At 49.8% G+C, this 27,634-nt stretch overlaps 1 protein-coding gene across 1 annotated transcript in view; it reads right to left on the reverse strand.

Moving 5' to 3' along the window:
* Window positions 1-27,634, reverse strand: part of LOC119442789 (zinc finger protein ZIC 4-like) — a 77,642-nt gene that overhangs the window by 6,444 nt on the left and 43,564 nt on the right. The gene's annotated exons all lie outside the window — the stretch shown is intronic.

Raw genomic sequence — 27,634 nt, forward strand, 5'->3', positions numbered from 1 at the left:
GAGAGCAATCAGACACACAGTTATACACTGATTGGCAGCAGCTTCGGCATTGCATTAATTGTTCAGCTGTCTCTTTGTGCGATACCGGAGTGGACACGAACAGTACTTGTCGGAGAGAGAGAGAGAGAGAGAAAAGTCATAAGGGAAAGGCAGGGAGGTTAACCAGGCTGAGCCCGGTAGGCTACCCTGCACTGGGGAAGGGGGAGAAGGGATTGAAAGAGGAGAAGGAAGAGAGAAGTTCACAGTTCACACCTTGCACATTTACAGTCAAGCGTTCATCGCTAAGTTTCGTCACAGGCGGTCATACAGGCTTGTGCACTTCAAAAAGGGCAGCAGCGCCTTTGTAGCCCTGTACATAGAAGACGCACGAGGCCAGCATATACACGAGAAAGGGGATGTGATCGAAACTTGTTTCAGACCATTTATCGGGTTGTCGTCGTCATCCGTTACAGACCAAAACAGTCAGTGTCCCCCCGAGAACACCCCCATGCAAAGATTGCAATCACGCGCGTGATGCACGGCTTGGCGTTCTTTTGTCACAAGCTGCAAACATGGGAATACCAGGGTGAAACTCCCAGTCGTGTTAGCGATGGCTCTCATACGTAGTGGAACCAGAACCAAACACAGTTGATTGTACGTTATGTAAAATGTTTAAACTGCGCGAGGAAGACGGGACGGGAACAGAAACAAAGGCGCACACACAAAGCGCAGCGTCTTCTCTGCGCAGTTTAAACATTTTGCAGAATCTATGAACCGACTAGCCCAACTCCATGCCTTACTACGTTATGTAGTTTACACTTGAGCTTGAATGACGCTTGATTTCTTGTTTTACTTTATGCGAGTTATTTCTTTTCCTCACCCCTGCTCGTAAAATGAAAGAAAATTTGGGCCATGCATGCACGAGCAGGCAAAATGAAATTTCCATCGATGATGTTAGGCGCGTGACGCTGAACAAGATAATGGGATTGCAACCTGCAAGATGCGATTTAAAATATCGAACAAAACATTAGCATATGTTTCCAGTATTTATTTAAAGCTTTATTCCTCATGCGCTTACAACACATGGGTTGTAGAGATATAGAGACATCGCGGTTCTGTGCAGACACCAGTTTCCTTTGACGACAGACAATGCATTATTCTGTAAGCCCACTTCTCCACACCGCTAGATCGACCTAACCAAGACAGTGTATTTCACGCTATACAAGCGGAAGGAAAATGTAACCGCGCAGCCTGACGCCTTCAGTCCTGTCAACCTAACTTCCTTGCTTCGGTCGCCATACCTTACAATATCGTCATCCTGGTTAGGACGAACTTGTTTGATGCGCGGGGAAACCAACTTTCTGAACTAAACCTAAGGATCCTGCATGGTTGTTAAGAGTAAAGCTTGGTCGTTTTGCAAGCATTCATTAGATTAAAGATTATACAAAGAAAACAAAATTCCATGTTCTGTTCGCACCACTCAGTTATGAAGAGTTGAAAGCGCCCATTGATAAATCATTTTCGTTTTCTACGGTCTACGTCATTTGAATGTTCGAAAAGTTGACGGGTGTGTTGCTCGTCACAACTCATTTGTTGAAGAGTTGGAAGCCTGTCAACAACAGGAACGGCGAGGCACATCAAGCCACATGCCGTACTAGCGGGAACGGCTGTGTGCGAATAGAAGAAGAAGCAACACGTTTATGCGCAATCCTCATCGAGGCACTCACAAACGGGACTTCTCGTGAGACGGCGAGGCAAAACTGTTTCGCAACACAAAAGTAGAGTACCCACGACTACAAACAGCAGAACTAGAGAACAACCACGCGAGCTGCTCTGCTTTTTATATATACATATATATGTCGACGATCTACGGCTTCCTTCCGCGTAAAAAAGCTGCTTCCCCTGGGGTGGCGACCGCAAATTTGTGGGGCGCACTCAATCGCCTGCCTCTTCGAAGAGGAACGCACTGCCACCGCAGAAGCCGTGAGCAACTACAGCCAGGGGCAGTAGTATGCGGACGTAAAACGTTCAGGGGGGCACAGCATCAGCCCGGTGGGCGCCCGGAATGCGTGCGGTTAAGAGGGGAGGTGCCCGCGTAATTGCACGGGAGGGCTCGCGATATTTACCGCAGCTGCGCTTCAGGGCCATGTTGGCGCGTGGCTAGAACGTGAGGTACGCGACCCACCTCACCTGGCGCCCACCCCCTCCCCACGCCCACAGTGCTCTGTTCTTCCGTACTGCAAGTTCGGCACAACCATATAGTTGTGTGCACTGGTGGCGGGCGCCACATTTGTACACACAGCATGGCCCACCCTAAAAGAGAACTCCTAATAAGTTACGTTCTGTATACGACGGTTGCCGTGTACAGATTGAGAAGAGAGTATACCTCGGCTACTCAATTTCTCTGTTTTTCATAGCAAGAAATAAAGAAAAATGATAATTAATGAGGAAAAGAAAAACAAAAGCTCGACAACCCCCTTTGACATGTAGTACACTACAACAAGGGGAACATCGACACGTTTATTTAGAATATTTACACTGCACGATAATCATCCTCTTTCTGGCGAGCGACTCGTCTTCATGATAGCTTATCAGCATTCCAAGTAACAGTACCACCGGTGTACAAACGATGGTCCCCGTCCTAAGAGGTGTCGATATAACTCGAGCAGTTCAACTTTGTTGAAGTGGCTGATACGATGCATTATGAAGAAATCAATAGAGGTCGTCTGTAACTCAGAACTTCCTCCATCTTCAATAGGGCGAACGCTAAGCCGTTACGTATATATGGCCTCGGTAAAATTGCGACATTATACTGCTCAAGCATACCATTGCAACTGTTACGGCTCGGTGAATTAAGTGCGCCGAATTACCATGCTGCACAGAATTAACCATGCTTATCGTGGACTACTTCGTGTCTTTCTAGGTCTCGATAAGTAAGGGCGGAGATGAACATTTCCTGTTTGTTTACGAGTACTTAAAAACAAAATACCACTAACTGGACGGGGAAATTGACCCCTAACACCATTTAGTATATTAAAGGAGTTATGCGAGAATATTATGCCGCTAGATTATTATCAATATTATGTCGTCATGAACATATTTCTTTTACTGCGCTTTTTGAGGTCGTTACAGCTTTTTCCGTGAACAAATGTGCCAGCTTTTTTCATGCAGAAGCCACTGTGTAAACTATAGGCACACTACTGAAACTGAAAGGTTGTCGCTACATACGTGGCTGTCATTTTCCTTCGTTTGATTCGAGGATATCGAAACAAGCCAGAAAAGGCAAACGATAGCCATGCTTTACAAATATATCCCCCACCACTCGCGGTGTGGAAAAAAAATAAATAAAAACGTTATGCAGCTAACGCACATTTCGCACTTTATATGTGAAGAGAAGCTGTAGTCAGGCGGTTAATCAAACCCTATACAACTAAATGCGATGCGTATAACTGTGTCGTTTCGTCCTAAAATCATTGCGTAGTGGCGCACCTTTTTGATGCGTCATCACGCTTGCGAGAAACCGTGGAATACGTTTATGGCTATTCTGTATGGTAACAAGGCATACGACGACAATTGCCAAAGTTGCACCCAAAGTGGAGTGCGGTTCCTCCCCGTTCTTCGTTCTCTCGAGGAGAGAATTCCGTGCCGGCCTCGCTCTCCGCGATCGTCTCATCGGGCAATCGTCGAAATGAATCTCGTCTCCCTGACGCGGCGGGCACGCGTCCGTAAGAGCCTCTTTCGCGCGCCTCGAAGTGCCACTCCCAAAACTATACGATGCGAGCCGCCGCCGCTTCTGCTGGCGCGTTCTGTGGCAATCAAGGAACACATCTCCGATCTCGGGGAGTGTACACCTGTAGACACCTGTGTCCGCTCGCCGACGGCGACGAGGAGGGAGAAGCGGAGGAGGAGGAAGAAGAAGAAGAAGAAGAAGCGGAGAGAGTCCAGTGCACGAGAGAGGGAAGTGCTGTGGTGCCCTCTGCGAGAGAGTTGAAAAATGAGAGAGCGCGATGAGCTGTCGGAAGCGAGGAAGAGCCAAAAAGGAAAGCAAGCGAGAGGAAAGGCGAGCACCAGCCAAAGAAGGAAAAAGACGCTCCGAGTTATCGAAGCGCGGCAGCCAGTTGTGTAGATTGCTCTGGCGGGGTATGCTGCTGCGCATTCTGCGCTCGAAGCCAGCAGACTATATCGAGTGAAAATTTATTGGTTTGTATTACGGACGCCTTTTTTGTGTGTGTGTGTGTGTGGGTCTCTTTCGCCTCGTGCGATGCCTCCTCGGCCGGTGTGGCCCCCGGCTGTGCGAGCGCGCACCGTGGTCGATGAGGGTGTGGATCATTCCCTCGCATATACTTCGCGGTAGCCCTCGAAGACTGCGAAGTTTGTCGTCGCGGAATGCGATTCGAAGAGGGCCGATTCTTGAGAATCGAAAGTCGATTACTTCGTGTCATAGCATGCGTCGGTGTTCGTTAATTTCTGACAGGGCATTGCCATTTCGTTCTCACTTCTCGTCTAGCTTCCACGAAAAAAAAAAAAAAAAAAAAGATTACCGTGTCCGTGTCCTGAGGTGTCCATGGTGGTTCCCCCTGCGGGCTTCGGTATAATTTGCTGAGAACAAATAAACGGCGCGCAGCGTTATCGTACTGCTTAACCTTACTAATTCATAATAATCGATATTGAGGGTGTGCTTTTTTGGCTCGCATAGACTGCACGGGCTTTACGAGTACCTGTCGACTACGAACGCCCCTTTATTACTGGCTGTGCGGCGCAACGCAACGAGTTAACCGCAACATAAGCTGCATTGGAGATATTCATCTGACACTTTCGGTGGCATAACCTATATAGCTTAATGTTCAGTATACATACTTCACCGTATGCAGGTGCGCGGGTTTACAGCAGATCTAATATCCGTACAGAACTCTTCAAGGAAAATCAGTAGGCCGCTGTCATCTTGGAGACATGACTGCAGCAAACACTCGCCACCTGGTAGGACTGAAGTATGCTGAAAAGATATAGAGTGGGTGCGCAGGCCTTCATGAGGCTGCCACAGTCCCATAAAACCAGGTTGGTCCGGCGCCGCGAAAACGACTTTACAAATCGCTGGTATGCGTCGCTTCTTATTTACTGATCATATTCTCATGTGTAGAATACAGGTACTATATTAGAAACTATACTGCGAACTGCTTGTCCCCTAACGTTTAGACAGCAAATTTTATCTAAGCTTATCGCGTGACATCTGGAGGTACAACGCACGCGAGAGCCACAGCATTGAGTGCACATGTACCTTTCGCTCCTCCTTCGCTTCATCCATAGTGCGTTGCAAGAGGCCGATGACTAACGAGATCCATTTTAAACGCGTATCATAGCTCGTTTTCATATTGATGGCATCGGCTTCGTACAGTGTGCGTTTACACCCGCGGAGATAAAAAAAAAAAAAGAAACGCAGACCAATACCAAATGCCTGGCTCTATAATGTACATTCGAGTGCGAGCTCGCACATCGTGGATATTTATTACACGCATATCGTGAAATTTCTAGGGGCGGCGTCACCACGGCGACCCATGCGTGCGCAGGATGTATGTATGTGTGTGTGTGTGTGTGTCAGTGGCGTGCACATGCAGTGTGCATGCAGCAGCACCAGCCCAACTGATCCGGGGGGAGAGTCCTCGCGGCCAGAACGCGCGGTGCTCTGCAGGAATCTGCACCAAACCGGTCCTGAGTTCGTGTGAGATCCGGATTTGGCCCCCTGACAAATGGTCACCGCGGGATGGGGGGAGCCATCTTTTCAGGCGCCTCCTCGGGTCCCATATACCCGCTGCCGTCGGTGCACACAACACGTTGTCTCTCTTCGCGCGCGGACGCATACGCGCACCAAGTTGCGCGGAATCCGCTTCGGATGCCGCGCCGGCGCTGCTGCTGCGGGCTTCGCGATGCATTGGAGCGTTTACGCCCTCTCCCCCTTCGGGGCACTGCATGGACTTCCATCTACTAGCTCGTCTCTCGATTTTCTTTTTTTCTGCCCCTTCTCGCCCATTTCTTCGTCGATGCTTGACGTTATTGCTATTCGCTTGGCGCGCGCAGTCGGAGAGGTCTTTCGCTCCTCGCAAATTGTCCACGTCGACGTAAAAAGTGTGCGATTTCGGGCGCGCGGCATTTATATATAAGTGCCTTTCGAGAATATTTATCTCGCGGAGAGATTAAGGGCTGAGAGAGGGCTGTTTACTCGTTAGCTGTGCTTCGCGATGGCGAGTGTGTTCCGGCCACTGCGAAGCGACTTTGGCCATTCTGCTCGCGGCTACGTGGGCCATTCCAGTTTCGGTATACGTGCTGTCTGCCGTATCAGGCGTGTAACATGAACGTTTCCGCGCGTGGTGAAGAGAAGCCAACGTGCTTTTGAAACGACGAACTATTTCGTCTACTCTCTCGGAACAGCGAACTTTGACGTCTACAAATCGGCTGATTTGTAGACTAGATTGATTTGTTGAAATATAGCGTGCAGTGGGCACTAACAGCTGCATGCGAAAGGCCCGCACAAACAGAATCGGTTGCGTCGCCACTTCAAGGCGTCCTCGAAATCGCCCATATCGCAGTCGAGCGGTAGCGGAAAGTTCATATATAAACAGTGTTGAATCCGATACTAACGTATCGGCAGCGAATGTTTTCCCTTCTTACTCTTAATTCACTTCTCAATCCACTTGTTGGTATTATACGCAGGAGTCAAACTACATATACATTATTTTTCACCTTTAAAGGCATATACACAGGTCATTTAGCATGCGCTTTTGGCTGCTCTGATAGCGTCCTATATGAACCGCAGAAGAGTGCTGACTCTGTCCGGCGCAACGGCGGTAATTTGACATCTCTGCGGGACGCTGGTATCAAGCAAGACCTGCAAAGTACTTCCACATTGCGTGTTCGTGGGCTTCGCGTGAGCCTGTGTGAGTGCCTCCAGCTTTGTATCTCACCCTTGCCATCTGTAGTAGCCTCTCAGGCGGCCTATACGGCTGGTGCGTACTGTTCAGCTCTCATAGAACATTTTCCCTTTGAACCACTTTCCTGAGCACTGGAAGGTATCTTCTTTTGTTTTTCACACGGTGCAAACTTTGGACGTGACTCGGTTTGGTTTCCACAGAGGCGGAAGGACACCGCAGGAGGTTTGCTATAGTGAAAGGACCGGCCCACGTGCGACAGTTTCGCCACCTTTGGGGAGTACGGTGGTATACCCTCCTCACGTTACGGGCATTTGGAGATAAAGCAGCGATTCCCATGCTCTATTTACAATTATCGAACAAGATCAGCAGTTCGCTCTGCGATGCAAAAGCGAACCAGAAGAACAACAAACCACTCGATCGAGACCCCAGTCACGACCGGTGCGAATTTTGTTAAAGAGTACATAAGAGTTAAAATTGGGGACCACGCTCCCGCAGGTTTTGCCGTGGAAGATGAGGGGAGGGATATGAAGAAGAGAGGGCCAGGTTAAGAACACGGAATGCACCAGGCTGCTGTACACGCTCGCTCGCGCGCGCACGCTCACGACACCGCCGTTGGGGCAGCTGGGGGCGAATCGAGCCTCGCTCGCTTGGCCCCGGGGAGGGCCGCGCGCTTCGCATTGCGGGGGTCGCATCGTAGTCGGCGATTTACCCGAAAGCGCGCGGCGGCCGCTTCCTCGCTTTTTCTTGCTCCCTTTGCTTGTCGTCGTTAGTCTCTTTCACCTCGCGTTTTCTCCCGCGAGGCAGATAATCGATGGGACGGCATCGGCGAGGCTGTTTTTTGCGAGAGTGCGCTGCAGTACTGCTGCCGAGACAGCGTTGTCTCGTCGGAGGAGGCCACGACGGCGGCCGAAACATCGCGTGGCTTTGGGAACCGGTCTCCGCGAAAGCGACCGCCGCCGAGGGGGCGAAAAAAAAAAAAAAAAAAAAAACACAAGCAGCCGGCTGGAAAACAACAGCAGCAGCAACAGCAGCGGCGACGGCAATGACGAAGAATAAGAAAAAGGAGCAAGCATAGGTGAGGAATACCGGGGCGGGGGAACGAGGTGCCGGAGTTGGGTGGTGGTGGGGGAGATCGCGGACGTGACTCCAGAAACGGTCGTGACCGGAGAGCGCATGCGCATTGCCATAATGACCACGGCGGCGGCGGCTTATGGGATGCGCCGAGATGGTGCGCGGGCGCGCGCCCGCGCTGGGATCATATGTGGATCAGGCTCGCTGCGGTGCTGCAAGTTACCGCAGCAGGAGCAGCAGCAGCCCGTACGTGCGTGCGTTTGTTGCGGGAGGCGAGGAGCCGCTGGCGCCGAAGGAGGAGCGTACTCCTCCTCGCGACGGGCGGTCTCTCATCTCTCTCTCGCCGAGTTGTTGCCGCGACTGCTCGTCGTCGCTGGCTCCGCGAGCGATGCCTCCGTCGTTGTTGTTGAGGCCTCCGAGCGCGCTTTCCATGCCTTCTCGAGTTCGGCCGCTGACTCGGTGCCGGTCGGGAAAGTGTGGGCCTGTGTGCCGGTACTGGCGGCGGGAGCGATCGACCCTTCTTCGCGCGGGCCGGCTCCGAGAAATGAAATCGAAGCAGAGATAAGTAAAAGCAGCGCTCACGCGCGCGCGCGCGTGTGCGCGCTTTTGGAGACGCCGCCGCGAATTAATCGAAAGCGGCCGGCGCCGCGCTTGACCCCCGAGCGGCGGACCGAGAAGAAGCCACGGGAGCGAATCGTGTGTGCGTTTCGCGATGAGGCGCCGCCGTCTGGGACCCCGAGCGGCGCCGCCCTATGGCCCCGACGACGTGACGGTGCTGTGCCCTCACGAGCGAGAGTGAATTTCAGATCACTTTGAAATATGGTGTCAATACACGGCTGCCGCAGTGAGTGTTTGTGGCGGCACTCCGAAGACAGCTAGAGGCGAAGGAGAGCGGGGCGTTTCTCACAACATGTTGTCTTTGGGCATCAACCTCCTTCTCTCACGCGGAATGCGAGTGTTCAATTTCCTTTTCTGTCTCTTCGCGGTGTGAGAAGATTTACTTGCGCCAAACGCCAGACGTCAGTGGAAGGCCCCGGTACACTGCCTCGGAGCTGTGCAGGGAAAACAAATTATATAGGCCGGCCAGTCAGAACGTACGATGAAAGTCCCGCCTGCCTCTGTGACGCGTCCTTTGTTGCTTCATTGCCGCAGCACACCTCCCAAAAGATGATAAAGTACAGGTACCAAAAAAGAAAAGAACGCTAAGAGGATGCACTTTGACTTGTCACGTGAGCGAATGTTGGCGTACGTAATCTCTGTTCGCTTATCATCGACGTGTGTGTATGTTTATGCGCCAAGAGAGAATGAAATAACCATAGTACTATAGAGACACACATTCTTCTTGCCATGTGTGGTGTAAGCTTCTAAGACCCAGTAAGGTTCAGAAAATAATGGTACGTAAATGCTGGTGTGCGACGTTGAGGAAATGCGCACATAATCTATGCTTTTATGTGCACGAAACAGTCAGGTTGATTCAACAAGTCGCCGGCCAACGGTCATATTAAAAATAAATGTGTTCTCGTTTTGGAACCTGCAAAAAACAGTAAATCTACAGTTGGCGTGAAAATTTTAAGGGGCGCTGGTTTATCGAAACACACACACACACACACACACACACACACACACACACACACACGCACACGCACACGCACACACATACACACACACACACACACACACACACACACACACACACATAATATATATATATATATATATATATATATATATATATATATATATATATAGTGATTTGCGTAAATTTTTGACGCCAATAGCATTATATAGTGCTCTTTTGGTTATGTGCGCATCAAGCAAGCCAGCCGTGTTTAAAGTCCCTACATATTTTTTGCGTTCTAAAAAAGAGCAGAAAATCTGACTTTAGCTGTGTTATCAGGTGGGAACACGCTGCATCTGCAAGAACACCATAACACAAACACTTCTGGATTCCATACATCACGACTGAAGAATATGTATGCAAATAATGCTTTAGTTATCTAGAAAAGAAAAAAAAAGAGATCATAGCGAACGAAATGAAATAATCGATTATGTGACGCGCTGGCATCCCAGACGACGCGCAGAGCTGGGAAAATACCCGCACGGCCAATTAAATGCGCCGCGAGACAGCTTGCATTCTGCTGGGGGCACAACGTTCTTTGACAAATACCGCGCAGCAAAAAAGAAAAAAAGAGAAATCTCCAAACAAAGGCGCGTCTTGCTTACAAGCGCGAAATGCTTCTTTCTTTCGTTCTTTTCTCGCGCATACTCTGACATTTAGCGTCTTCGCAAGCAGAGCTGCGTGGAGCTGCGAATCCCGAAGTTGCGTTGGCACATTTATCGTCTCGAGCCGTTAGATGTCAGCGAAAGGGCAGCCTCCCCACGAGGCCTTTTTTCTGAATACGCTCCCGCTGTGTTCTGGATGTATAAGATATTTACTGCAAGCGGCTTTATTATTTCTTTCTTGTTATCTTTACGCCGATAGGTATTGGGGAGAAAAACTTCCTCCTGCTTTTGCGGCCGAAAACTTTCATCGTCATGACATCGTGCATGGTAAACGCGTGCTGCGTTTCGAGTGAAAGACCCCGGGAGTGAAAAGCTTTACGATATAACCACCGGTGACTTGTGTGCAAGTGCTCGGACAGTGTTATAGCATACATATGTTCAAGAAGGCCAGATAGTTGGGTCGATTGGAGCATGGCTGCATATAGTAAACAGCGCTTCACGAGAAAATACAGGCATGGCAACGCGCGTTCTTCTGTCGACCTTTTATTTCACCCGTCGTATAGTGCTGTTCGGCCTTGTAATGTAATGGAACTTAAGAGGTTCTATTTTATTGAACTCTTTCTCTCTCTCTCTCTCTCCATCAGTGATTATATATGGCAAGAGCACGTCACGTTGATGATGAATTGCCGGCCTATTATAGTGCATGGCCTTGCGTTCGTACACAAATAGACGTTCTTCGTAGCCGCGAAATTTCCGAACAAATCTATGGCGTCACCAACATTTCATTTATAGAGATGATCGGGATGCAGTTGAATGGTTTTATGGTTGTCGAGATGCCTCGGTCTGTATATGTACTTTGAGCACCTATAGCAACTGAGGATTCTCCTGAAGATACGCTTCGCTGCTTAGCTGCGATCAAAATATTCTTGAAACTAAGCAGAAAATGATCGAATCATAGCTGCAGACCTTGTGCAACACTGTTCCCTCTCCGCCTTAACCGGAAAGTCGCTTAAATTGAGCCGTCGTCTAAATTTATTGATAGCTGAAGATGTCACTCATGTATACATGCAGTTACGAAGCTACTCAGCGCTCTGGCCTCAAGATGACGCGCCAGTCGTCGGCATTCACTATTGTCTCGGTAAGACTCATCTCGAACCCGCCGTTGAGGTTTCCCTCGTGGACTCGTGGACGCGTATCGCTTGGTGACTTAAAACCTCCGCCCATCGTTAACTAGCGAAATTATGCAGTCCAATCAAATCTGAGCTTACTAAGCGCTCTCCCGAGAAGCTTTCTTCCTTTTCAGGAAAGGTGGCGCTATGTACCAATGCTGCTTTTTAAGCAGCTGGCTACTACATTAATGTCGCGCTATGAAATCACTCGTGTAGTCGAGCGCAGCTGTAACACCATGTGCGGATAACTGTTAGCGCGCGTGAAGTCGCGTAAACGACTTGATCATGGACTCTTCTATGTATTAGATTCCCGAAGTAGTTTAGAAGTAGTTCATGGTTTCCGATTATAAAGTTTTTCTTTTTTTTTTAAAGTTTACTTGTATAAGCTTGTGATGACCAACCCTTTTCTCTCTGCCTTCTATAGCTGTCTTACTATTCCTGAGAACAGGTGTATAATCCTAATAAATGCAGATATATCCCGGTGGCACTTTGTGCATTTAAAGGCACAGCCTTCCAGCCGAAGTAAAATATGGCGGCAACGTGCAGTTTTCAAGGAGGTGAAAATAATGCGCAACAAGACGGAGCGCGAGATCATAAAACGTAAAGTTCAAGCTACTGATCCGCGTTCTCTCCCTTGGTGGTCGCATACGGTCGTGCACTCCTTCCTGTTCTTGCTTGGCCAGGCAGAGTTGTGTCATCGCACACGACACCGTCGCCGCACCGGTGTTCACGGGGCCTCCCATCGGCAGGATATACGATAAACAGATCCCCACAGGTAGGGACGCACACGACCCACTGACGCACGCGCTGACAAGGGAAGCATGTCTTCCTGGAACAAGCCGTCACGTGTAGCATACGCTTCAGGTGAAAACTGCAAATCGGCTTGCCAATCGCGCGGCAGCGGTGATGAGATAAGGGCACGGGCGGGCTCTTGCTCTGCGCCCCTCTAATGGGCGCGCTAAGCAAAACGCCAAAAACGCGGGCCGGGAGATAAAAACGGCGCAACCGGCGCCAGGAGCAGCGCAAGCGAACGAGCGGGCGGGCGGTCGCTTCTCTGCCGAAAAAAAGCTGCCGTGCGCGTCAGCCATGTAAGCGACGCCCTGTCGCTTGCCTGCCACGGTTATATCGCTTGGTCGGCCAAGCGGCGCCTTGCTGAGACCGTGTGCGTGTGTGTCGCATGTGCGTGCGTGCCGTAGCTATGGAGAAGTCGATCTAAGCCGTGGCCAATGCTGAGCCGTGCGGAAAGCTGGTGGTTCGCGACTGCTACTGCTACGCGAAGGTGTGTGTGTGTGTTGAGTACGCGCGGTGGTTTGTGTTTTGTGTTTGAGTCCCTCGGTGGGGGCAAGGCAGTCGAGGGAGGAGGCGCGATGCGGAGGGGACTCGTTGCAGATGCTCGCGCGGGTCGCTCGTTAGAGCGAGTGACAAACGACGGGGACCTCCGGGCTGCGCAACACGTCTGCGGCGCGCATCTGCGACTATACCCGTGTAGCCCAACTCGGCGGCCAACTTCCTTCTTTTTACCCTTCTTTCTCTGCTTCGCTGTGCTTGCCTTTTCGCGAGTTCTTTTTCTTCTTCTACGCGCTTGGCTTCTAGCTAGCTGTTCACGTCGTGAGTGCTGCGATTGCGAGTCCGTGTTTATACTATTGTTTCGCCGCTGCAGAGCTGAACTCGAGTCATATAGACAAACCCCGGCACAACTATCAGTCACTGTTCTGTCTTTGGGTAGGTGTCTGACGACACACGCGTGATGTGTGTAGGCAACAGGTCTCTCGATACCAAGAAAAAAGGTAGGAAAGAAAACTAGCGTAGGCGTCTCTATAGGGATTGATTATTATTCTCGCTTGGGCAGGCGACTTGGTGTGTAACGGTGGCGGTGGGCCATCTGAGAAGAAACCTCGACACAGATACATGCAATGCAATACGTATGCTTGCAAAGTATAGCAGACATGTGCAAGACCTGCATATGCACGTCCCACTCACCCTATTCTTATTTGCTACTATATATATATATATATATATATATATATATATATATATATATATATATATATGTCTTGCCTGTTGCTGCACAGTCGATGCAAAACTAAATATATATGTGAAACGTTCTGCGAAGCCGCACTCGGATATCTATTTTATAGTGATCGGAATTTTCTCCCTGCGTCATTCAGAATAACTTATATGTCCTTATAGACATAAGAAGCCCGCGAATGCACGCAGAACTGCCGCGCGACAGGTCGCTCGAGGCACTTAGCGTGTATTCGCGGGCTTCTTTCGCGCTCGGAAAAAAAAAAAAAAAACATTTTTTATGTCACACGTATTGAGCCACAGAAAACTGTATCGGGTGTTTCTCATGTCGCTCTACAGTTTTCTCATTGACACTATTATTCTAATTATGATACTTGCGAGGTTGACTAATTAATTAAGACTAACTATCTAATTAGGCGGAATGCAAAATATAATCTACCAACATTACCTTGGTTCGGTCCAGCTACGTGGCATTTGGACATTTTTAAAGTTTGGCCCAAGTTAAGTGAAAGGCCCTGTATCTTTTTGACCTTAAGCTGAATTATGAAATTCAAAAGCGACGCGAGAAAGCCACTCGCTAGCGTTTACTTCTGTATACTAACACTACAACTTTGTTTGTTATAAAATATAAAAAAAAATTATGAGAACGTTTTGAGCTTATTCATAGCCTTTTTCACAGGATCCTGCCTCCTCGTAAAACACAACCGCTCGTGTCGCCATGTCTGTCGCCGCTTCCTTTCTTTCTTTCTTTCTTTCTTTGTCCAATGGGTTTTGTTTCATTTAGTACGCTTCATGCAAACAGCTTATTCTTTTCTTTTCAAGTGAAAAAAGTCACTTATTTTAAAAATTATTTTTCAGTTAGCTTGAACTTGTTCCACTGCCAGGTGCTAATATATTTATTGTATTATATTTATTTTATTTAGATAAGGAGAAAATAAATATTAAAAAAAGAAGGCGATAACAATCACTGTTATCCTTCATCTATTCGAACTGCGAGCGCCAGAAAGGAGGCGACGATCGACTTCTGCAAAGAAGTGCTTCGGCCTCGCGGCAAAGGACCCCATTATAACCCTGCCTACCCGCGCCAAAGCGCCATTACCGGTCTCAATGCGCAAACCATTTTTCAATAAGCGATAGCGACACAGGCACAACGCGCGCGCCGCATGCGTGGGCGACTGGCACGCATGAAGGTTAATGTTGGAGCGCGGACCGCTGGTTGCGTTTCTTTTCTCGCTTTCTTTCCTTTTTATCCTTTTCTCTTTTCTTTTTATGCAAGAAGCTTGCGGCGCCGCTGAAACCCATCGCATCCCGTTCGTTGAATCGGAGGCGGCGGGCCGCGTGTGACGCGCGATCACCTTTCTCCCGCGCGGCACCAAATTGATGACCGTCCGCTCACATGCGCGGCTCTCAGCAGGTCATCGCACAGACAGCGACACGGCAGACATGGAGGCGCGCGCTTCGAACTGCAGAATCGGCGCGCGCTGTTTTTGTAGCGACCTTGCTGCTCTCTCGGTCTCATCTTCTGTTGTGTCCCACGCTCTGCGGGAGCTCGGAGTTTCAGCCGGCGGCAAAGAATGGAATGGACGGCCCCGGAAGCGCTCGAATCGCCTCCCTCGACGCTCGTCTCTCTCGCTCTCTTTACTAGCGGCTCGTAAATCATTACGGTCAGCTGCGCGTCGTGTTAGCGTCGTGCTGTCCTCCTCCCGGGCGCGCGGATGATAAGAGGCGGGCGCGAGACAGAAGTGCATGCGGCGCATCGTTTTGTGTGACAGGGACGTGGAGGCGGGACGCGAAGCGCCCGCTCGCTCGCCCTTTTTTTTTTTTTTTTTTCCCGCCCGCAGAGGCGTTTCGTCGTTCCTCTATACCAACCAGGTCGGAGCTCAATTGGTATACACGTCGATTTCAGCGCCACTTAGCGAGAAACCGGCCGGCGTATAGTCTTTGTCAAAACATTTATAGGGACTACTTCGAGTTGGTTAACTCTGCATGCTAACACACTGCATTGGGCTTGCTGGCATATCCTTATGCGATACCTGCACAAGCAGGCAGGACCGCGAGTCGAATGGCGACGCAACACCGCGCAATTACATATTGGCGTTCCTGTGTCACCTTGTGTCCCCGTCTTTATAGAGTTGGTATCGCATAACTAATAATTTCGCTGTCGTCCTGCATCGTATATATATATATATATATATATATATATATATATATATATATATATATATATATATATATATATATATATATAGCGATTTGAAAGGTTCTTCAGTATGCGTGCAGCATCGATCACTTCGCTGGTAACATGATAGCAATAGTATCGCTAGCGCGCAGGTGCATAGTCACGTAGTACTTTTTCAAATCTCGCTCACTTTCTTTTTTCTTTTTTTTTTTGAGGCCCGGAAAAATTAGAACCACAGGAGCTATCAGTACGGAATGAGATTATTTGGATAATTGTCAATAGGCTCTACAACGTTCTTATTAAAGATCTCGCGTTTCACGCAATGCTCGAAAAGTTAATTAATCGTTCATTATTTGCCTGAGCTCGTAGTAAAGTATACACTGAGTTGTTCAAGAGGATAGTGAACAATGCTATAGGTTTGTTGCATTCTCATAACGCACGCGTTGATGTTTTAAGGCTTGGCACGAGTTAGCCGCAACACCCCTGTATATAACTCAACACCTAAACTTAACCCTATCAACCAGGCATGACGAGCACTGATGGATGACCAGCTGCGTGTTCTCATATAGAAAAGAAGAAAACAAGAAGTACTATACTGGCAATACGGGAACAGCGTCAGTCATCTTCATTGCGTTTACCATACTGCATGAGTGACCCCCAGAGAAGTATATACCACAAAGAAAAGGAGAGAGCTTGACGTGGAACCGCAATAGACTCTTTTCAAATTTTGTGTTCGTCCCATTTGCGCTGCACCTTGCGTGGGCGCCGGCAGCACGCGTGGTTTAATAACCTGTACGTCACGGGTACCGTCCCGATGCAGTGTGCGGCATCGCCACTCACGGCTTTAGTGAAGAAGAAGCGGATGGGTACACGGGGCAGCGTCTATAGAGGGAGGGTGGACGCGGCCGTGCCTCCTTGTCGGAGGAGGATTTCCATCAGCGGGCCGACTTTGATGTATGGCAGGCGGCAAGCGCCGATCAAACGGAGCGCTCAGGGCGGCCGGCCGGCGAAGCTGTGTAAGTGCAACAGCAACACGGAACACGATCTTCGCCGTGGCGATATTGGCCTCCGCTCAGCGTTGTATGGTTAATTGCCACCTATACACACGGGGCCTTCGAATGCTGCTCGTGTGCTCAGAAGCGTGACCATGAATACTTGCAAAGGTGAATTCACGGTAATGTAGTATTACGATTCAAATAGCATTCCTGAAAGGGAAGCCTAAGAGCTACTTCTAAGAAAAATGAGCACGGTGCAGTTCGCATACGGAAATCCCTTACGGCTTATAATGCTGCATGTGTCCGTTTCTTCTTTCAGTTAGCTGCGAAAGTTGCTGGAAAAGATCCAAAACGCTGAAACCAATGAGACGTTCCTGACGCTCAGCCATCGTCGAAGCGCGTGCGCCCGAAACGGGTGATATAGTTTCCATCAGGAGTAAAGTCAGGGAAGGTGCAGCCTGAGTGCCCGTAGAATACTCAAAGCCGACTAAATCGCGAATATGCGTTTTAATTGAGCAGCAAAAGTTGACCACATATTACTACCTTTACAATAGACGTGAGGCGTTGTTTGGGATGTATTCATTTATCGTTTAAAACCAAGGCGGATGCTGACATGGAGGAAATACAGAACGATGTTCCCTTCCATATATTAGGTATAGAATATTGGCGAAGAGCACTACACTGGAAATTTTGGCACTCTAGCGCGGGACAGGCGATTTGCAGTGCAAAATGTTTATCTTCGTTTTATTTATTTATTTATTTATTTATTTATTTATTTATTTATTTATTTATTTATTTATTTATTTATTTATTTATTTATTTTTACTTCCTTCTGGATTGCCTTATATAGTGGTAGTGTAGCGGCTGCGTACTTTTATCCCTAAAAAAATAAGTTATGGGGTTTTGACGTGCCAAAACCACGAATTGATTATGAGGCACGCCGTAGTGGGGGACTGCTGAAAATTTGGACCACCTGGGGTTCTTTAACGTGCACCTAAATCGAAGTACACTGCTGTTTTCGCATTCCGACCCCATCGAAATGCGGCCGCCGTGGCCGGGATTTGCTCAGAACACTTTTAACCACATGATCTCGAAGCATATGCCTTCACAGTTGCCAGCACCGAAGACGCTATCAAACGCACACGACACAAAGATGCAAGGGATACGGTCGGCCTGGCAGGGGGTTGGGTTTGCTTACCGAATTATAAAAACCTGAAAAATGAAGGGCTACCAAGGAACTGGCTATTCTAAACTGACATTTATCAACTTCAAGGAGGAGCAGCTATGGAGGAAAAAGAAGAAAACACACACGCGCACACGCACATGCACACGAGGGAAGAGCATCTGTGTATTCATCGTCGTGCAGCACTAATGATTTGAACGGCCACCGGTGGTCACGCGTGTAGTACATCCACTAAGCTCCAGGACAATCGAGAATCGACATGTTGAGTATATATAATAGCGTACAGACGCACGCGCAGGAAACTAATAGGCAGAGGTAAGTGGAGGGTGGCAGGTCACCGTTCTAAGTGGTTTTTAAACGCTCGCTTTTTAAAAGCCTTCGTGAATCGCACTGCATGGCTGCAAACGGGAGGCGAGAGGGGAGGAAAACGGGACTAGTAGGGGGGCTGGAGGGCTGGGGTTCGTGTGCGGCTTGTGTAGCGCCCGCCCGCGTATAACACCGGTACTACACACTCGTCCGGAGCATCATCAGGAAGGAGGGGGCACAAGGTTGGCACAAGCCGATGGCCTGTCCGTTCGAACAACGGCGCAGAAAGCGCGGCGCCTCAGCCAGATTCCCGCCGGTCGTTTGGCGCCCGTTCGCGTACACATATATACCGTAGGGCGGAAAGGCGTTTGTGTGTGTGTGGCATACGCACGCACACGCGTTGCCGAGAGCGGGCGTCGATGGCCATCTGTCTGCTGTCAGGCCGCGGGGATCGGAGACACGCCGTTGCCGCCCCGGCAATTGTGACCGCGCGCAGCGCAGGCCTGTGCCTCTCCGGCGTCTGCGCCGCCACCGCCGGAGTGACTACCGCAGCAGCCCAGCCCTCGCGATCGCTCTCTGCCTTTGTCTCGCTCAAGCTGTGCGCGCTGTCGGGATCGCCGCAGGTTTCCGCCCGGGCATGCTGCGCCCGCCGACGCCGCTTGTGCGGCCGACGTTGGCGTTTCGGTAGCGTCTCTCGCTGGGCCGCCGCTTCATCCCTCCTCGCGGGGTGTCTCCGTGTGTGAGTGGCGCGCAGTTGGAGTTTCGTAGTAAACGCGCTCTCTCTTTCAGCCCTTGCTTGCTTTCTACTCGCGAGCGCGCAGTTGTACTACGCCCGCTGTCGCTCGTAGGCCGGCGAGCGTGTTTTAACGCGCACGCGGCGATACTGCATGCTCGTGTTTCGGGCGCCACGCGCTAGCGAGACGGGGACGCCGTGCTCGCGTGTCTGTGCACGGCAGCCCGGCTGTGGTTCCGGAAGCCTTTCTTCCAAAATGATCCTCCTCATCACTCCGCCGTTGCACACTCAAAACTGCAGAACGTGACGTCACGAATATGCAGAGTAACTGCTGTGCTGTCACACTATGAAGGCAAAATACTTTTTTTAAATGCGAAGCATTTCTTGCCGGCGGCTCTGTCCGTCCCTCCATCCATCCGCCGTGCGGCGTCTACACCCGCACTGCGTATGCGCATCCTCCTCCCCTTCCTCTCCTTGTCTCATCTCCTCTCCGACGCTCCTCTCCGGATTGCGCAACGAATGATGGCAACACCTGCGGCTCCGCGCGCGATAATGCGAATCAGCTTAGGTTAGAGGCGCACGGTAGGCGCTGCATACTCCGCTGAGGGGCGCCACTGTAGCTCACGGTATAATGACGCGCGCTCCGCTCCTCTCATTTTCCTCCCGCAACGCAGCGATGAGTGCCACGGACAGCGCCAGCGTCAACGCCAGTGTCAGCGCCGTGGACAGCGCCGCGGAGAAGAGGGCTGCTTCGCTTACTACTCAGGGTTCCCCTACGGGAAGATGGTGTAATTTTTTTAATTATTTTTCACTTTCTCTATTGGGGGCATGACGGTATAGAATAACACATGTGGTGAAGTCTTCTGTAGTTCGTTGTTCAAGGCGGTGAATAAGAAACAATGAAAATGTCAAAGTGGTCGTTTGGTTGTACTGTGCCTGTTTGTTTGCAAACACGCGGCTTGTGAGTTGGTTTGCTACGCGGCCTGCACTGTTAGCTTAAAAGTTTTTAGTTAGACCATATTAGAATATATTCAAATGTCGTCCGTGCATGATTTCTTACCATATTTTCAGACAAATCAATTATTAGGTCGCTTGGGGCACAATGTTGGCGATCTGATTTTTACAGAACGAGTGCAAGGCGCGCAAATATAGTAAATTAATTGGGCAGGTGCCATGCCCAGTAGACATGCTATTTTCGCGATTGTCGCCTCGTTCTGCCGGCTGCATTCGCGCCTTAACGCTTCTGAAAAATGTAATCCGTTTCACACTTTGTCTTCGACATGCAGGCAGTGCTTGCTGGTGCGCTGTTTTCTTGTATCTTTTTTTTTTTCCCTGTTCATCGCGAAGCCGAACCAACAAGCTCATGCTCGGACGTTGTTGCAGTGACTGCGCTTAAGGCCTTAGACGTGACAAAACACACAGGAATGCACTATACATGGAACCGTAGAGCTTGAAACATGAGCTCCCTGTTGCGTCACGCGTGCTTTATGCCCACTTGACTCATAAATCTCGAGCTGATATAATCGCGCCCACATTTCAACCATTCATCCTGTATAGGTAATTCACCCGAGCTGCACCCGCCTCTTTACCTGCATGCCCACAACTTCCGGTCGTGCGTTTATGCCGTTTCTATACTTATATACTTGCACTACATGCGCCATCGAAATCCACGCGATTGGGTGCCGGTTAAAACTTGCACACCGGCACTGGCTTCCGCAGAGGCATGTTTAATCTAGGGACCTTACAAGAGGCAAGGACGCAATTACCGGCGCCCTAAAGCACTTGCCGCGAAACAAATGAGCCGTTTCGGAAGCCAACACGGGCAAGCCCACAAACGCCCCTGCACTCGACAGCCCGGCACGCGCCAATATGCAACGGCACACGCAACGAACGCTCTTCCTGCAGCAGTTAGCCGCGTAACCTTAGCCGAGTTCACGCAGCGATCAAAGAGACCGCTTGTTCACGCCGTGTAACCGGGCCAGTATAACGAAAGGAAGCAAAGAGGAAACAAGCAAACGTTCGGGGCGGGGAGCTCGAGCTGTGAATGTTTCGCTGGTGCCGTTCGTGCGGCGCTGGCGAACTAATTCACAGCTCACGAAATCGCCCGGCGGCGGCGGCGGCCGCGTTTCGCCCCGCAACAACGGAGCAAGGCGGGAAGGCGTGACGGCCACGACTCCGGGGTCGACACCCAAGCGCGCCCGCACCTCTATACCGGACCCTCTCTCCTTCTCCCAGCAGTGGTGTGGTGGACTGCGTTCAATGGGCTGCGGGATTAACGCTTGTTGCCGCGGGCTATAGCTACTTCACTCAGTCAGCTAGCCCTCCGCCTGCCTGCAGTCTCTTGTGCACACTTTATTGTATTTCTCTCCCCCCCCCCCCCCCCTGCTTTGTAACGCGCTACTGTGCTGCTAGATTCATTCTTTCGACACGCTTCTTTCTACTTTCTGCGGCCCCCGCGCGAGCTCCCGTTTGTCCGTGATGCCCGTTGCGAAAGCGTGACACGAGCGTACTCCGAGTAACACAGCCTGCTTTGTCGAGTGCTCATATACGTCTGTTAGCGTGCGTGCGTGCGTGCGTGCGTATGCTTGAGCAGGATATCTGCGTCCCCATAGGGTGCGCTCTTCTTTGAGTGGGTGTGCCGTGAACTGTTATCTTAAAGCGGTCTGACTGCGTCTCATAATCATCGGGCAATTACACAGCCACATTCCGATTCTCATCGGAGTGTGGCCGCCACTGCAGGGGGAAAGAATAGTTGGTAAACAGCGCGAAATTTGGAACAGTCTATGCGCATACGGTGTTATGTGGACTGAAAGCTAAGGCATTGTGTGCGAACCGCCTATTAACTGTATATAGTCTGTATAATTGTCCGCGTACAGTCCATAAATTATGCGAATAAGTGTATGTATATGCTCTCTGCAGAATAACAAAGTGAATTTTTGTTTCAGGGGGAGGGGGGGGGGGGGGACTGCTGCTTCTTATGACGTTTAGTGCATTACGCACAGGTTGGATAATAAATTTACTCTTGGCTATAGGAGGAGGAAGAGGAGGACAAGATGGAAGGTTATGCAGGGAGGTCAACCAGACGCACTTCCGGTTTGCTACCCTACACGTGGGAAGAGGTTTAAAGGGACGAAAATAATGAAAGGAGATAGAGGGGGAAGAAGGTATACTCTGAGTGTGAACACGTGCGGTTGTCCATCACTTCACAATCGGTCACTGCTGAGGCCAGTCGATTTCAGGAATGGTACCTTACTTCATGTAGCATGAAGTAAGTATATGTTTGTACACGCTATACGGCTAAATACTCGGACGAGCGTGCCTCGGGTGATTGTGAATGAATAATTCCCAGAAAGCTATTTCGAGGCGAGAGCGTTCGCAGGCACGGCAGAGAGATAGAGACGAGTGGGCGAAGGGCGTGATGCGCTTCGATCTGTCCACATGATGAATCGCACCGGGCTTTGCAAAGGAGCTCCACTGCGTTTAACAATGGACGCCCGCGGAGATTACTGCGTCCGTCCATTCGTTTTGGCTGTCAGTGAAATGCGTGCAACGAACGGAACGGCGGCGAGTGCAAGGTGCGTCCATTCATGCGCTCACGGTGTTGCTGCTCTTCACATTTCAACGTGTGTAGTGCTGCGTCACAGGGCTGAAAGCACAAGTTGTTACATGTCGCTACTTAGCTGGCAACGGAACGTCCGGCTCTTAAAGCGATTATAAGGACGTGCGCAGAAAAGGCGTATTCTTTCTTTTACGGATAGAAAAGGGAGTTGAAGATAACAAGAAGAGAAGTAAAGAAGAAAGAAACAGCGAAGATGACAGGCAACAAAGACGAAAGTTAGCATCCCCTCCTTCCTAAAGAGTATAGACAGGCTTTGTGCCCTCTCGGTGGCAGTTACCTGCCAGCCTGCTCCTTCCCTATGTCCCTCTCCTGTGCATTGTATGTGTGTGTTTTCATATGAAATAATTTCTTTTATACGGTCACTTTCGAAAGCATGAAGGGTCGACAGCTCTAACTGATGCTCAAAGTAGTGTTCAGTTAACCTGTGCATCTTGTCAGCCGAACAAGCCGGGGTCATGTGCGCAATAGCTTGCAGAAGTTATTGCAACACGCAAACACGCGGATTGTTTACCAATCGGCGTGGGATTGTAATTTGAATGTACGAGGAAACCTAATTATGCTACGAGGAAACTCAAACACAAACCCCTTTTCCAGCATTTCTACCAGACCTACAGCCGCGCGTTGCGATGCGAACGGGTCCCGATAACGCTATCGCCTTCTATACTCTTAAAGGCGAAGCTTAAGCGTCCTCCAATTTTTTCGCCTATATTTTGGCACATAACTTCGTTATTTCAGGCGAAACGTGACGTTCGCTTCGTTTATTTCGGATTTTTCAACGCGTTAGGTTCTATGAATATGTGTTGGGGAATCGAAACCACATCGTTAAATCGGAAATTTTGTAAAATCGACTCTCGTTAAATTGAAGCCTAACTGTTCATCGCTGTGACTTCAATAACGTTCCATAGCGATTGTAGCAAATAGTAATTCTTTGAAAAATTAACCTCCCCTGCAGCGCCTTCGATTACCGAAACCACCAAAGTTACTAATTACGAAATTACCGATCAGCAATCGTAGAGCAGCGTTATCGAAGCGCCGTGTCTACTTCAGTCGTGAGGCAGCGCTGCCCTCTAGCCGACTGTAGCCGACTATTTTAGTCTATATACATAGAGGAAAAGGCGTCGAGTAAAAAAGCTCACAAAGTAACAGAAGGCGCGGTTGTTCAAGCATATAAGTTTTTCTCAGAACTTGCGCACTTAATTTGCTCCTATCGCGATGATAATCTTAGCTTCGGCATTTTTTACTGACAAGCGAACATTTTCCTAACTTGAAAGTGCGCTTCTCCGCATTGAATATCTGCCGTACCTACCCCTGACCTGTAATGTGTCGGAAACAATAAAATGAAATGAAACTGTTGGAGGCATCGTTCATTGTTATGATTTCATCATTACGTATTTATCGCTAAAAAAAAAAAAAAAGCAAGGGCAGATACGGTATAGTGCAACATATATCCCAGTGCATCTGTATCATTGCCCTTTCTATACTGTTTCCAGATAAAACATACCAACAAGCTCAAACTGCTGCCTTAGTCATCCCCATCAACTCCCTTCGTCCCAGTGTATACCATTAAACCGAGCTTGTCCTATAGTATAAACAGCATCGTGGAGTCATCGCATAGCGTGAATTCTGTTGTCTCCTGCGTATCGTCAAGCGCGAGCGCCACCAGACAAAGATCGTCGCGGTTTTGCCGTGGAAACGCTTTCGCGTGTACATAACTTCCCGCACAGACCGCGACTGCTCGCGCGTGGCACGTATGAAATTACACGCCTTACGCCGTATCACTCCGACGATTCGGACCCCCAGCTGCAGAGCGCTACAAGTGCGCACCCTCGTGTATCATCTGGCTAAGTTGTCGCTCGAGCCCACAGGCTGCATCTGTTGGCTCGAAGGATAAAACAAAGCGTATACAAGCGGCGCACGCGCATTTGGAATTACAGAGAAGCGCGATTCCTTTTGTGATCTATGGCGCGGCGTGTACGGTCTATACACTTCCTGTGAAGCCGCCGTCGGCGTCTCCGTGTCAACAAACAGAAGCGCGCGACCCGCGCGCCGCCTCTCTCGTCGCACACTGCGAACCCTTATATCGACGGCGCGATTCCAGGAAATCGCGGCCGTTGCACAAAAATGCGCGTCCGCGTGTTTCGTCTCACGCGCTCGGCGACATCTTCCGCTTCCCACTTTGACCCGTTGACAGGCTGAACTCGAAGCAATTTATTAGGCGCACCGAACGATACGCTCGCGTTAAGCCCCCGCTTGCTGTTACTCGCTTGCGGTACGCTTTATAAGGCCCCTTTGTCGGTTTACTATATAGTGCGATTATACATGTGATACCCGATTCACGTATATAAGAGCGGAGTGATGCTGCCGATTCTGAGCAAGCATTCCTTAATGTTTCTTCTGTGAGGTCATCGTGCTTGTATACTATATGGTTAATATTTGCTCGCCATGTACTGTATAGAGAAGCACATAGTAGTTATTGTGGCATGTCCAGCGAGGATTCGAGACTCTTATGATGATAATTAAAATTTTTAGGGAAGGGTGGGTGAGCAAGTGGACGGGAGGTGGCACTGTTGTGGCACTGAAATAAGGCAGGTTGAGCTGCAGTCTCGCCACGCAGGTGCCTCCATAAACTAACCCATCTTCAACTTCTTTCTTTATTTATTTATATTTATGTCTTCCCGTACCCTTTCCAGTGCATGGTAGCAAATTGAATATTTGTCTTCCGGTTAACCCGCCCGCCGTTAACATCGTACTTGTCTCTCTCTCTCTCTCTCTCTCTTTCACCTTTTCTTGCAGTACGGAATTCTATTTTCAATGGAAGAAGGACGGAACGTATGGTCATTTATGATTTCATTGCAGAATGTGTCAGTGTAGGTCACTTACAAATGATTGAAAGGACGATCAATAAGGGGAGCAATTTTCTTTGGGACGAATACATCGGACAGCTGTACCACTATTCCAGTGAAACACAACTGTGCCATCGTAAAAAAAGTGTACAGTGGTGAGTTTTGTAAAAGCAAGGTACAGGAGTCCGTATACACCCACTTGCGACACATCGCAAAACAAGCGTATGCGTCGAACACGCTGGGGATATATCGACGGCGTCTTTTATAGTACATACTATCTGCAAGCAGCCACATAACGGTATCGAATCACATAACTGCATGCGCTAGCGGTTCAACGACCCGGTCATAAAACACTTGACGTAATCGTGTCACTCACTGTTTCCATGCTGCTGAGTCAGGTTTGCACACAGCGGTATACTGGAGCCTCGTCCAGGAGCGCGTGACCGATTGTCGTTCTCCGCGGGTAGAAAACAAGACGGCCGAAGGTCGGCCGCTGTCACTTCCGCAGCCGTCCTGCCGCGCCGCGCAATTCCAACCCCTCGTTCGTTGCCATCGAAACTCTACATTCTATCCATACATATATATATTTCTAATTATTATTCTCTTGTATACGATCTCACAACTTCCACCGGCACGCATTCGCCTGCAGATGTCGGCCGGACGTTATAATGTTGGAACGTCGTATGCGAGAATCTGAAGCTGAGCCGCCTCTGCGCCGCCGGCGCTTGCGGACAAGCGAGACCACGACTGTACGGCGGCCTACCTGCAGGTGCGGCATTTCGCGTCGGTATTGAGAATCGCGCGGCGGGCACTGCATGCGCGCTCACTGTCGCAACGGCGTGTATTCATTCGAACGAGGTGTCCGCGGCGTTTCCAAGGTTGCGCGAATGAGGACTGACAGCGCGCCCAAGTCGCGGGCACGTCGCCTCTTCCGCTGTCTGCACACTGTCGCAATTCGGTTCGACCAACGCGAAAACGTGCTAGCGCGATCGGGCGTCGGTGTCAGTCACACTCGGTCGGTGTATATTACGCAGGAACAACGCCGCGCCAAGGCTCTGCGGACTCTTTTTGCCAGCAAATACGCAGCGACGGTGCCGCTCACTACCCCCGGCCGCTAGCTGCGCTTCTCGCCGTCGCGCGGCACGTGCATATACTTAACGAATCGATCAAGGTTGGCATTCGCGTTTGGCTGAATGAGTGACACGCGAGACCCGGACGTTTCTCTCGCGCGCGCTGCTCGCTCGAGCCTGCATATGCAGTCGCTATCAGCGATGCTTTGAGCAAATTCACGCGAGCTTGTGGCCGCGTTTCAAAAGAATGAAAAAAATGAAATGCTCCGTTGCGTTAGAGTGCCTGAATGTGTCACGACCTGTCGCCGTGATTGTGCAAAAGAGAATGTGGCCTTCGCGTAACGTGCTCCACTGAGCGATGCCGAAAGCAGCAGTAGTGCATGGCGCGGCTAGCGAATCGCGGGGAGAACAGCACTGTGGTCGTCAGGTCAACGAGCTGCATCTTTCAGAAACTTCTTGGCGCCATTCTCTATTTTAAGAGAAAGAAGACTACCTATTGATTTCCTGTTATTTGCTTTAACAACATTACAGGCTAAAAAGCATAAGCAAGAGAAAAAAAAATCGCCACTTCGCCAATAAATTTCGCAGCATGTACTGTAACGATTGGGCATATCACTTTTGGAAGCGGTTTTTCTCGATTTATCCCGCAGACGTCATCTCCCGACATGGCGGCACCCGGCTTGCCCGCTTCAGGCGAAACGTGTAGCCATTTCCAGCCCGTGTGCTTCCTTCCTGGCAAGTAAATGGCGCATAAGTTTTCACTATATACCTTTCATCTCACCCCAGCGAGAAATTTCGAGCATTATCTCGGCAGTCTTTTTGGGATTGGATGTCGAGGAAGCAAGACCTATATATGGTATGAAGAACTTTAGTTAGGTCCTGAGCACGGTGTAAGAAATATACTTCAGGTGTTGACACTCCGCCCAACGGCGCGACCAGATCTTGTTGGCGCAAAACCGGCGGACGCGCCGGTGGGACGAGCGTCCGTTGAAACGCCAGCATGCAATGGCCTATATAGGTTGCCTAGTTTACGGCTCGGCCCCATCGGCCCCTGAGCCTGTGTAAACTATAGTTCAGTTATCACGAGCAACTATTAGCGATTGCTCAGTAACTATCTCGTTAGCTTCTTGTTCGTGCCGTGTAATTGCATTCTTGAGCCTTGTTCAATAAGGAACTCATTACGATACGCTTCTTGGCTTAAATAAAGATATTCTTGTCTTTTAGTCCATACTCTAGAGATGTATAACTCTTCTTCCTTGTGTAACACACTATTCGCCTCCATATATTTGCCAACCTATTTATGGCTTACTTTCACT

Source organism: Dermacentor silvarum, chromosome 2 (assembly GCF_013339745.2).
Source record: "Dermacentor silvarum isolate Dsil-2018 chromosome 2, BIME_Dsil_1.4, whole genome shotgun sequence".
In the NCBI taxonomy this organism is placed as follows: Eukaryota; Metazoa; Arthropoda; class Arachnida; order Ixodida; family Ixodidae; genus Dermacentor; species Dermacentor silvarum.